At 46.2% G+C, this 12991-nt stretch overlaps 1 protein-coding gene across 4 annotated transcripts in view; it reads right to left on the bottom strand.

Annotated features, from left to right (window-relative positions):
* The window catches only part of LOC147156076 (cadherin-7), a 153712-nt gene that overhangs the window by 100208 nt on the left and 40513 nt on the right, over window positions 1-12991 (bottom strand). The window contains exon 1 of one of the 4 annotated variants that reach the window (XM_086066225.1): window positions 1407-1694. The exons of 2 other annotated variants lie outside the window; for them this stretch is intronic. The gene's annotated coding sequence lies outside the window, so the exon portion shown is untranslated. Of the gene's footprint in view, window positions 1-1406; window positions 1695-12991 lie in introns of those variants that run through there. One more of the 4 variants, XM_086066222.1, reaches the window with a different exon arrangement.

A 12991-nucleotide genomic window follows, 5' to 3' on the forward strand; every position in this document is an offset into this window, starting at 1 on the left:
CATGCTAATTGTTAGCTTGTGAGATTCTTATTGTATTGTTAGCATTCTAGACTATTTTCTACAGGTTACTTCCAACATTTAATGATTTTTTTTTCCTTTTATTCCCAAAGAAGATCTTGTAAATGATTCGAACCTTTATGTGGGGCTGGCGGGAGCAGCGTCAACACGATGAGCGCCAATGAAGTGAAAATACAAGATGAAGCGGCCAACGTCAAGCCCTCGACATCCGCCACCCCCCTCCCACCACACGGTCGTCCCCGGGCCGGCGTTTGGCTTCCGCGCAGTTGTTCTAATCCTATTTAGCAGTCCCACAACAGGATTAGCAGCGCCGCGGGGGCCGGCCGGCCGGCCAATCGCGCGCTCGCTGCCGTTTCGCGGCCTCCTCCATCATCGCGCTCGCTCACGATCGTATTGTCATCATCACATGTTGATGGAGACGTCGGGTGCCTTGCTCAAGGGCCCCTCGGGTCAAAAGAGCTCCGAAAATGAGCAGATTTGACAAGGAAAGCAAAGTGATGTTTTTGAGGGGTCGGATGGAGGACACGGGCCCGTCGGACGTCGAGGTCGGGGCCACAAAGCCGCCCTTTTGATTCGCGACGCCCCCTTTTGACCCTCTTTGGATTGGCAAGGCGTCCCTCAGGGGGGGGGGGTCGAGTGACAGGCAGCGGAAGGCGGCGGGAAATTTCTTAGACAGCAAGTCAATGAGAATGGCAATAATATTCATCACGCTCGTCTTGTTTTTCGGGACGGGTCAGGGACATTTCATTAGGCACACCACAAAAATGGACCAAAATAAGAAGAAACATTTTTTTGCGTGAGAGGGTTAAAAAAATAAAAATAAAATAGGAACACAACCACATCAGCGTTAAAGGAATGCATTTGTCAGTATAATCAAAAATGAATTGAATTTCAACAGTGTGCAGACTAAGGTGTGCCTAATAAAGTGTCCCACATATGTTGCCGTCCCTTTTTCAAATCCAGCACATCATCATTTTTTGACTGTTCAGCTTTGGAATGCGTTTCCATTCCAAAATGGAATGAAACAACTGGCAGGTCATATGTTAACCAAAAGCAGAATTTAGCAACGAAAAAGAGTAAATTATTGGATCATTGAGGAAAAAGGGGGTTGGAACGGGGGGGGGGGGGGGGGTAATGAAATAACCGCTGCCGACACACGCGTGTTGCACATCCATCCATCACTGCGCAGCGTCAAACATACACGCACGCAAAAGTTACACACGCCGTCATCTTGTGCATTGACAAGTGGCAGCAACATCCAAGAAAGGGGGAGAGAAAGAAAGAAAAAAAAAAAAAGAAAAAAAGCGGTGCGGCGGGAGAGCAAATGAGCGCAGAATACAAATGATTGCACGAGCAGAAGAAGCAGAAGAAGAAGGAGCCACACTCACCCGACCACAAAAGGTGCGAGAAGTTCCCGCCAGCGCGGAGGACGAAAGTTGACCAAGAAGGACAAGAAGAAGACAGCGAGAGAGAAGAGGAGGAGGAAGAGGAGGAAGAGGAGGAGGTGGTGGAGGAGCGGAGCGTGCGTCACGTTGTTGAACAAGTCGTCAATTAGGTCCCGATCGTGTTGATTTGTGTTGCTTGTGTTCACGGAGCTGCTGCACACGCTCGCTCTGCCTCCACTCAGATGTGACTCGTCTCATCCTCGCTCTCTCTCTCTGTCTCTCTCTCTCCCTTTCTCTTTTCGCTCACTCCATCTCTCTCTCTCCTGCATGCGCAGTCTCCTCCTCCTCCTCCTCCTCCTCCTCCTCCTCCTCCTCTTGTGTGCACGGATGACCAGCTGCAGGCTTCTACTTGTTTTTTTTTTTTTTTAGCAAGGACGGTGCCCAAACTAAAGCCCGGGGTGTTTGCAGATGCCGTCCATTTTTGGTAGTGCCGCTAATAATTATTTAAAATAAAAAATAAATTAAAAAAAAAAGTCGGGAGCATGAAGTGCAGTTTGGGTGTCAAAAAGAAAAAAAAAAAGTGAGGTGTTGAGATATTCGCATCCACCACGGGTGCGAAAACCCTGACCGCTACTACGACTGCTGCAAATAAAAATAAATTTGTTTTATACAAGGTTTTATACAAAATAACTATTTCCAACTAAAAATAGTGACATTTCTCTTCATTCGAATCAAATCAAACTTTATTTACATAGCACTTTTCATACAGAAAAAAATGTGGGTTGTCAGGCGATTAAAAATGTTCATCGAAATGAATCACGACTTCAAAAATTAACTCACGATTAATCGCAAATGTTATACCTGTTCTAAATGTTCAATAAAATATGAAAGTTTTCATACTCTTGTTAACACAAAATATGGCTGCATGTTTTAGGCACTGATATTGTAATTTCAGAATAATTTATAAAATTGAGTTTTAAAAAGATGAGTGATATTGATTGTGTTGAGGTCATTTATCTGCCACTAGATGGCATAATTGCATTTGTAAGACATTGGTGCATTTTTCTTTTCGTATTAAGAGCTATCTAATTTTAACATGAATTAACTTGTGAAATTCTGCACATTTTAAAATTAGTAAAATACAACTTGACTCCAGTCTTCAGAAACATATGCATTATGATTAGATTTATTACTGCTAAATTTTGACGTGCGATTGGAATTCAAGTAAGGGGCGGTCATTAATCATGCGTATAAAAAATTTGTGGCGTTAAAGAAAGATTAAATTAACTCAACTAAAACCTCCACAGTACATAATAAAAAGAAAAACACAGCCTGAGAACGGTGTAAAAAAAAAAAAAACATGGCGGGGCACAGAGAAACCATGTGAGGAAAAGCACCCAAAGGGAGCTCATCCACACTGAGGAGGGATGACAACCCACGGCCACAGGGAGGGGTGCCATCCCCGGAGATCCTCGGCCCAGATTGACCTGGAGTGTGCGGGTGGTGGTATGCGTGGTGAGCAGAGAGCTAATCTCGACTGGGCTCTTCTTGCCAATCAGTGTTTTTGTCAATAAATACGGGCCCGGCAATTTGTCTGCACGACTAAAGAGACGGCCAGTTAACCAGTTCCAATCTGCTCGGTGGAGGGGCGGAGCTACGCACCACCTCAAAACCCTGAAAAATCTTATCAGCTGTAACAGACAGCTGTCATAAAGCAAGATAACGAGATGTCAACAATATGCGCTTGCTTGATGGACTAAATTTAGCGTGTTTAATCAATTAAAGCCAAAGGAAAGTGGCATTTGCATCTTTTTGATTTTCTGTGTTGGAAGAAAATATTTGCACAGCCGTGGAATGGACTGACACAAATCACGGCGGTGCGAGGAAGGTGCAGGAGGTGATCATAAAAAGAGAGAACGATGGTGGCAAAGAGCTCTCACACTCACGTAAATCATGGAGAGCGATTTGAAGGGAGGATAAGGACAGAAAAGGGGTAGAAGAGGAGAGAGAGATAAAAAGGAAGGAGGAGGAGCAGGAGGAGGAGCAGGAGGAGGACAAAGGAAGATTGATACAAGGAGGAAGGGGTAGAAAATGAAGAGATTAGCAGGAGGGGGTGAAGATATATGAAGGTGGTAGAGGAGGTGAAGGAGACGGGAGGAGGAAATAAAGATAGATAAGGAGGTGAAAGAGCTGGGAAGAGATTGAAGAGGAGGATAAGGAATGAAAAAAGATTAAGGATGAGGTGAGCGATGAAATGAAACGAGAGGACAGAGGAGGAGATGATAGAATGATAGGGAAACAAATAAGAGGAGATCCAAGAGGAGGACAAGATAAAATTGGTGGAGGAGGTGAAGGAGAATGGGAAAAAAAAAAGAAAGTAGGACTGGATGTTAGTGAGGAAGAAGGAGGAAATGATATGGAGCTGAAAGAAATAATAGGAAATAAAAGGAGGAGGAGGAGGAGAAGAACATAGAAGGAGATGGTGGAAAAGAGGAGGAGAAGCAGCAGGAGCACCGTAATAAAGATAGAAGACAAAAAAAGGAATATAAAAAGGATGAAGGTAACTGAGTAGGAGGTGAAGGTGGTAGAGGACCAAAGATGCAAGGGAGGGGAGGAGGAGAAAGAAGAGTAGAAGAAAGGAGAATGGAGAAGGAGGTGGAAAAGGAGATGGAGGAGAGGAGCCTACGGAAGTAGGAGGTAGAGGAGGAGAAGCCGAGGAGCCAAAGGAGGGAGCCAAGGAGAAAGAAAAGGAGGAGGAAACAGTGAGGCAGAATAGGAGAAGAAAAAGCAAGACAGAAAAATGAAAAACAACTGAGGAGGAGTCTAAGGAGGCGATTAAAAAAAAAAGGGAGCTATAGAGAAGGAGGTGAAAGAAGGGTGATGAAATGACATGAAAAGGGTTGTGGGGCAGAGGAGAAAGGAAGAGAAGAAGGTGAAAGACGGCAAAAGGAGGACGAGGAGGAGGAGGAAGACGTTCTGTGCGGAATTTCGTAAAGCTGCCAAGTTGTGACTGGCAGATGGCCTGTGAAGGCAGCGCTCGAACTTCGAAGAACATTCCGGACACCTTCGTTGCGTCCTCCCTCCTTCCTCGCACTCGCAAGTCCTCACACGCCAACATATACATTTGACATCATTCGTGTTTCGTTATTATTATTTACACCGCAACATACTGTATATGCTATTAGCGCTAGCAGGTAAGTGGAGTTTTCCCATCATTTGTTAGCATTAGCAATAAATAGTCTGAAGCCTCTTTTGTGAATAATTGTACAAATTAAGCTGAGTATAAAATAAAGGCAAAAATATATATATATATAAAAATAATTTTTTTTTAATCGGGTCACTTGTAACTCAAGACACCACTGTAACTGACCAAACATACCACAAGATGGAAGTAAAGTACTATTGAAGCTCCTCAACTCACTTCAGCACCACTTCTTGGCACCAAGAGGCCATAAGATGGCGGCAAAGCACTACATTTTCTGTTCCACCGACTGCAAAATCACCACTGATCAAAAACAAAACTTGTCTGTGGGAAAATGATCAATGAAGCATCTCATCTCCTCGAGAGCATGCGCCGGTCTGGTCTGTTTTGTTCCCTTCGCTAATTGAATTTTCAAATGTCACCCAATAATTGCGCTCCCCAAACTCCCCACTTTTGCATCTCTCCCAATTAGCCGAATGCGCCACAAAACACGGCGCGTCTTCTCCACACAGGCGGCGGCTGATTAGCGGGAGATGCATTGCTCAAATAAATGAGTGGAAAATCCGTGAAATATCACACGCGGGCAGTCGAAGCGTCGAGGGAAGAGTGGCCGTGCCGTAGACAATACACGCAAATTTCTTTTGGTGAGAGAAGTGGGGACCACCCTGGATTGGATGCTAACAAATGGCAGCACATAATAATGGTTTGACATTTAACAGGTCACTAAAAAGTTAAGATTTTGTCGATAATTAATGGAGCGCTGTCACTATCAAATATTCTTAGAATTGATTAATTTATCGATTATTCAAATGATTAATCGGCTAATCGGATTCATTTCAATTTTGCTTTAAAGTATATTTTAAAAAAGCCTTTTTTTCCGCTGAGTGCTGTTTATTAACCAGTGATCGGTGTTTATTTCGTACTTCGTATTTGTATAGTGATTTTTTAAAAATGGCTCCAAATGATTACTCGATTATTAAAATAGTTGTCGATTAATTTGCTTATCGATTACTCGATGAATTTTGACAGCTTTAAATGAATGTGATGACTTCATTATTTTTCACGTACAATTAATACCTTTAAAAACAAATTTTTAACCGATTCTGGCAAGCCACCACCTAAAAAGGCTTCAGTCGGACCGAGCCTTCGTTTTGTGCAGCATTTAAACTCATTAGTGTCACAGGTAAGTTGAAGCCGATCCCAGCTGAATTTGGACGAGGGACAGGGTAAAACCTGGACTGGTTGGGAAGTCAACCGCAGGACACTTGCAGACAAACGAGTATTGGGGACAGAGAAGAAAGCCGGAGCATAAAAAAATCTACTGACACAAGTCGAGATTCAAGCCAGGAACTTCCCTACTGTGAGGCAGACGTGCTAATCCTGATCCCACCGTGCTGCCACCTACAAATCTCTACTGAGGATGTGCATGCAAATGGAGAAGTTTCAATGTGAACATAAAGTATGCAAAAGTGCCCAAATGTATCACCAGCGCTTGCATTTTTTCCAAATTAAAACAATGGACTTCTTTCTTTTTCCGTTTGACTTGACGCGCACTTAGTCGCAGGTATTAGTCACCCGCCGCTTGCTTCCCTTCTCGCGGGCTTATTTGCATTTTGCAGCCACAGTCCATTGTGTGGCGGGAGAATGGCGAGCGCTGACCCAAACTAATAGAAAGAGCAGCCCCTGTCTGTCAGCGGGGGAAGAGCAGTGTTAGCGTCGCCCGAGACTGAAGCGCGGGATAATGTTGGGGGAGGTAATAAGAGAGCAAACGGCGAGTCAAAGGCTGCATGCAGATGGATGAGAGGGATACGGTCGAGGGGGTATTTAATTGGACAGTGACATTGGGAGCTCATCAGCGCCTCCCCATCAATCAGCAGATGCCCGGAGGCGATGCGGCCACCCCCCCCCCCCCCCCCCCCGTGTCCACCGTCCCCCTTCCCGGCCCGGGTATTTATCGGCCAGCTTCTGCTCTTAAACTGCCCACCCCCCCTCCGCATTGCCTCCCGCCCGTCTTCCATACCGTGCCTGTGACCTCCGCTCACCTGGCCGACGGTTATCTGCTCCCCGGTGACACGCTGCTTGATGGGGCTTTTTGTTCTCGGCTTAACAAGAGAAACAGGGCGGAAGAGGTTGGCGTGCGGGGGTGCGGTGATTAAAATATAAAGCCCCAAGGACGAAAAGGTCGGAGGTGATATCGGTAGGTAGCCCCTCTGTCTGGATGGACCACCGCAAATCACCAAAATCTGTTCAAGGTGATGACAATCAGCGACCGTTCTGAGGTGCGGGATTCAAATCTTGGATCCGGCAGGTTTTCTGCAGGTACTCTGACATTCCCAAAACACTAAATTGTCCATTTGTCTTTTTGAGATCCAAAAAGTCCCTGGGCCGGATGGATGGCATTCTGGTCAACACTCATCCGTATTCAGACTAAGTAACCACTGGCTAATTGAACCCTGTGCCCCCAAAACAATGCGAGTGCACAGGAAGATTTCGATTTTCACTTCTGGAGGCAGCACTTCATCGGCAAGCTGCTGTATTGCAATTGCATATGGTTTAATTTCACACTTGACAGGCGGGCGCACACTCCAGAGACGCAGCTGTTTGTAAAGAAGTAATTAAAAAGTCAATGTTGTGTAATACAGTATATCTCCCCGTTAAAGGTTCAACTTTTGAACTATCGGCACTTTTAAATATGTCGTTGTATCTTGTGGGTACAGAGTCCAGTAGTCAGCGGGACAAAAGGAGTAAAGATTGGCCCTTGATGGACAAACACACAACTGTGTCCTGATTATTCCTTCTTTTTTTTATCAAGCCAAGATGAGCTCATTGTGTCTATCAAGGAGCTAAAATTCTACGAAACATTTAGTGGATTGTCTAAATTCCGAGCGGCAAGTCTGTGACAAATGTGGCGCTATCGTAACCGCAACGACGGCAATGTCTTACAGACCCCCCGCAACTAATATAGATGTTGATCTTCTGGTGGAGAACTATTTATGATTATTGGACTCACAGGTCGGTCGTGGTAATCCAGAAAAGGATGAAATCAATTGGATTGTCTTCTTTCGGAAGAAGTTTAATTTCCCGGAGTGAACCGCCGGAGATTTGATTACACGGGTTCTGCGGTTTTTGACAGATGGCGGTGATGCGACCTGAATTTAAACAAAGTTAGAACATGTTGTTGTCTTTTACTGACGAGTTCCTTGCGCGAAATTCCTACCCCGTGAATCCTCGTCGACCACCTGTACAATATCTGTCCCAGATCACTCCCGCAACTCTATCACCGCCAAAATGGAATTCTCCGCAAGAACAACCGCGACCCACATGGTAAACAAGGAGCCGACCTTCCAGCTCCATTTGCTATCCTTGCAAACCAGCAAGCCCGCAATCTGATCAGTACGTACCCCCAGATCAATAAGGCGCCGGCGGACAGGTGACACTATCGTTCCAGTGGCCGCCATTCACCAACCCTCGCTGCTCTCTAACACACTGACTGACTCCCCAAAGGATTATCGATCCCCCCGCAGGGACTTTCTAAAGGAAACACTTAAGGAGCTGTCATAACATATGACAGCTTTTTAGAGCCTTTTGGGTCGGGAGTGGCGAGCAGTGAGGACGACAGGCTTTTTCAAATTCGTTTCAACTTTTATGTAAATAGATTTTTTTGCCCCTTTGGCTCCTTTCTCCTTCTCAAACACTGGAGGAGCAATGACTCAGAGCGCGCGCGTGTGACCTTTCCGTCGCGCCGTGACTCTCAACGGCGGGTGGCTGATTTATCATCAAACCGGATTCCGTTTAGCGGCGGATCAAATGCATCTTCTCTCCCTGTAATTGCGCAACGACGTTTCCCCGCCGAGGAGTCGACTTGTAATTGTATTTTAATTCTTTCTGCGCGTGCTTGTGTTTTCTTTTAATCATTTGGAGCTGCTGTGCAGTCGCAAGGCGCCTCGACGGAGAGAGACCTTGATGTTGTACCCCCCCCCCTTCCCCGCACTGCCACCGCCGCCAGACTCCTACGCCACCATCGAACCGCCGAGGCTCGTCTTGTTTGCATCAAGACACCCCTTTTGAGGACTCGTCATCCAGAAGGTATTGAGCCATTTTATGTTCCTCGGACGCAGCCCCCAAGAGGGTCACTGGGATCAAGTGGACTAACGGACGACCTAATCAGGGGGGGGATTGGCTGCATCGATCGCGGCGGCCTTATCGTTATTGGCTGCCAGGAGCCGCAGGGGGGGCCCCCAGCGGTCCCTTGCCGGCTCAAAGCACAACATTCAGGTTGCATCCATTGAGCTGCTACCTCCGCTCTGTCCTCCCTCGAGGCCGACATAAGATTACCATCTTTCTGACTTGCAATTTACCGCTTCCGCTGGATGATTTACTTGAATAGGTTTTTATCAACTCCACCTACCTCCCCCCCCCCCCCCCGCGCATTTCCAGACCCACAAGAGCAGGCAGTTCCCTACGCTGGCACTCCCCCATGTATAAAGTCTTCTAATCCGCAGTGATACGCCGCGGTCAGAAAATGGAGAGAGCAAAAAATGTTGGACAAAGGACACGTTTAAGAATAATCCTGGAAGATTAAGCCTGTCACCAGGTGGATCATTAAGAGCTAGCCTCGTTTCATCTTCTATTATTTCTAGACCTCCTGTGGCCTGTCTGGGTACTTTATTACAAGACTTTTAGCTTTGGGTGGTTTGGGGGGAGATTCTTGATTGTGCGCGGGTCGATGATAATGCTAGCAGCTAGCCTAGGTTTTCTTCGCCTTCTTTCCTGGAGTCAGGACTCCCCCCTGTGGCCTCTCATAGGTCAATCAGGCTATTGTACCAGATTTATGATTTATGAAGGAGACTTTTGACTCGATGGGTAGATCATAAACCTACAAAAACTTAAAAGCTATCTGTCACATCTATATGTGAAGCTACATTTGCGCTCTCCCGCAAACAGTAAACAAGCTTGGAGGTCATCCTCGGTTGACGCCCCCCCCGTGCATGCGTCACAGCGCGTTCCGAAAAGAGAAAGTGCGGACAGACGCGCTCATTCATCTGCGAGTTGTGTCGACCGAGGCGGCGTCCTGATCCGAATCCTAATGACGCGCCGGCCCGGCTCGCATTCAAGCCGCCTGTGTGTCGCACAGCCGCTCGGTCGGGCTTGGATCTGCGCAACCCCCCCCCCCTCTGTGAAAGACACTCTGAAGTTTCTTCTTCTCAACACTTTCGCTGCTCTTCCGCATTGCACAGAACACGGGCGCTGTGAATGTCCAATGGCCATTTGTCATCTATTGAAGTGCTTTGAATAACCTTGTCTCAAGTGGAGGTTCTGTTCAAATCCTTTTTAATTAAATGTTGATGCTCCCGCGGTAACACTTGAGATGTTGCTAAAAAAATATCGAGTCATGTTTTAACGACGACGTGAGAAATTCATGTGAGAACGCCTTGCAGGGTTTATATGACTGGATCCGACGGTTATTGGATTGGGTTTTTTTCGACTTCGGAATATGAATCAAACTTTAAATATTAAATAATGTATCAAACGTCCAAGAGCAACTTGGAGCCCGGCGCAATTAGCGCAAACCCACTAATCATTCCCATTTCCCAAAACTCTGAGTGCACTTGCTGAAGTCGCACATCTGGAACTTCAAGGCCCGTTTACATTTACACATCACAAGTCGGAGGAGATTAAAGAGAGATTATCGGCGCCGATGGAAGTGCTGCTTGCCGAAGATGTGAGACCGGGCTGGAAGTAGTTGGACGTGGTGGATGATGTCCCACTTCAGATAATAAGGTTTGGGTTAGAGAGCACACCCCCATTTGTATTAACTCCCTTATCCATAATCTTTGCAAAAACGGATATGGTAGCTAGAAAGACCCGTGGAAAAAAAAAAACACACACAAGAGGTTTGTAGTTTTTGCCTCATTTTATAAAAACGACGCACTTGGTGAATTGACGAGTTGTCAACGTTTCCAAAAAGGTATGCTAGCCTAGTTGAAGACAGAATTGTTTTTGATGTTTTCGAAAACTGTATGTTTGGTCTTGAAGTGTTTTGGATTACTCCGAAAAAACTAGGGTCGATTGAACACTAATTGTATTCAGTCAGTGATTACAAAAACACGTTAGGTCCACAAAAGACAAAATTGTCTTTCGTATTTTCCAAAACGAACAAGCTAATTTGTCTTCAATTTTTCCCAAATTATTTTTGTCTCAAATCGTGACGTCAACGATGATCCATAAACCCATTTTCTATACGCTTTGGGGTCGCAGGTGAGCTTTAGCCGATCCCAGCTGAGACTGAGTGGGGAAGCCAGACAATGACTTTCACATTCACAAAAACAAAAGACAAATTAGTACGGGTATCTTATATCATGATTGATCGTATATTGACTTACGGAACCCTCGTTCCGTAACCCTTACTTTTGTGAGGATAAGAGGTTCGGATAATGGATGGAAGCACGTTTCCGTAAAAAAAACAAATAAAGGAGTCTTTAAGGACAAAATTGTCTCTGACGTTTGCGAAGACGCATGTGTTATTATGTAACCGTTACCGTTCAAACGCTTGAGAAGCTCGTGTGTTGGCAATAAAAAAAAAAAAAAAAAACAATAAATAAACTTCCAATTGACTTCCGCGTGCAGTGTTCCTAACCTGCCGATGACTCAGTTGAGATCCCGATGATGGAGTACGCGAGGTAGAACGCCGGCGTGCCGCCCCTTTCGAGTGCAGCCGGCAGACGCTAACAAGCGCTTCGAGAAGGCTGTCCGAATGCATCAAGCGTTTTTAGGCAAAACAATTCGCTTTTCGGGAGAACCTGACACAAGCGCAACGAGGCCAACCTATCGCCTCGGGGGGGAACCGTTGAAAAACTTAGATTGTTTGGGAGATTTCATTCCTTTCACCAGAATTACTTTGAGTCAACTTCTAGCCAAGGCTGATGCAAAACTTTGTGATGCAGCCATTGCGGTCCGCAGGGGGCGAGCGCTTAAAGCGCAAAGCCATAAAGAACTCCTCGCGTTTTAGACGCACAATCAGTTTAAAAGCCTTTTTCATGGTTGCGTGTCTCCGCCCGTCGGCATTCAGGTGTCGTCTTTTCATTTGTTGTAACTGCGGCAAGGCGCTTTTTCAATTAGGCTTTACCTTCCACCCCCCCCCCCCCCCCCTTGAAAAAGGTGGGAAATGTTCCCTTGGCTTTGGACAGCAAGCCTTGACGGCATATAACCCGGACGGCTCTTCTTTCCGCTTTCAGGAAAAATAATGTCACCTTGGTGTTACACACAAGGAGGAAGGCAAGCAAGCAAACAGAGAGCGCAAACAAGCCCCAAAAATGAGGACAGGGATGAGGACAGGATGAGGCCCGGGACGGGGCGGCATGGTAACAAGCAAAAGGCAAAGGCATCAGCTTTGTCACGACATGTTCCCCCCCCCCCCCCACCCCCACCCCACCCCCCCTGCTGGTGAAGATGTGTGCTCACACGCTCCGGCAGTCAGGCTGAAAACCTGCACCTGTTGCATTCGCTCCAACCCAAGCAAAGGCACTCACGGTCGCCTGCTCGGCAAAGGGGGCTTGTTATTATCTCCAACCCCCCCCCCCCCCCCTACCGTCTCCGGCGTCTCTTCATGAAGCTCGCCACGTTTCCTCTCGCAACATGATCGGCATTCTTCCCCGGTCGCGAGCGTCGCGCCGCGTTACACCCTGGGCCTCGGCATAACGAGCAAAACAACAAACAGCTGCCCTTTCGGCACCCGGCGGCGGCGAGAGACACAGGTGAACGCGAACGGCGCAAGCGACGGGCGCAGGTGTCGCTGGCAGGCAAATCCTGATCCTCGCATTCAAATTCAAAGCGTGTCAAGTGGAAGGCGAGGGGGCTCCCGTTTGGCATCCCCCCAGAGTCATCCTGCCGGCGACAGGTGAAGCCCCCAAGTTTGCAAAAGAAAAGAGAACCAAGTTTTCCCACGGAGTTTCCATTTGTCCTTACGCTTAATCTGGTGCAATTGAGGCTTCTTCACACAATCTCAAAAAAACGATTCATTAAATGCTTTCTATGCCTGAAATTGTTGAATCTTAACAAAAACACGTATGTTAGCTTCACTGGACACTTTAAATCATTAAAAAAAAAAAAAAACATTCATTAGGTTCATATATTGTCCCAAAATCTTGTATCTGTATTGAAGACTCCATCGTCTTTGGTAAACCTCTGTTGTTTACAAAAACTATAGACAAAAATACAAAAGTGAGTGCTAGGTTCATTGGCGACTCTTTTTGGAGGTCAAGACCGGGACAAGACCAAGATCATACATAAAAAAGAAAAATCACAATTACCCACCAAAAAAAAACAACAATGGCACAACAAATGGCCAGTATCTTTTTTTTTTTCATTGCATTTGCAAAAAAAAATA

Source organism: Leptonotus elevatus, chromosome 21 (assembly GCF_054856555.1).
Source record: "Leptonotus elevatus isolate MCC_2025b chromosome 21, RoL_Lele_1.0, whole genome shotgun sequence".
Taxonomy (NCBI): Eukaryota; Metazoa; Chordata; class Actinopteri; order Syngnathiformes; family Syngnathidae; genus Leptonotus; species Leptonotus elevatus.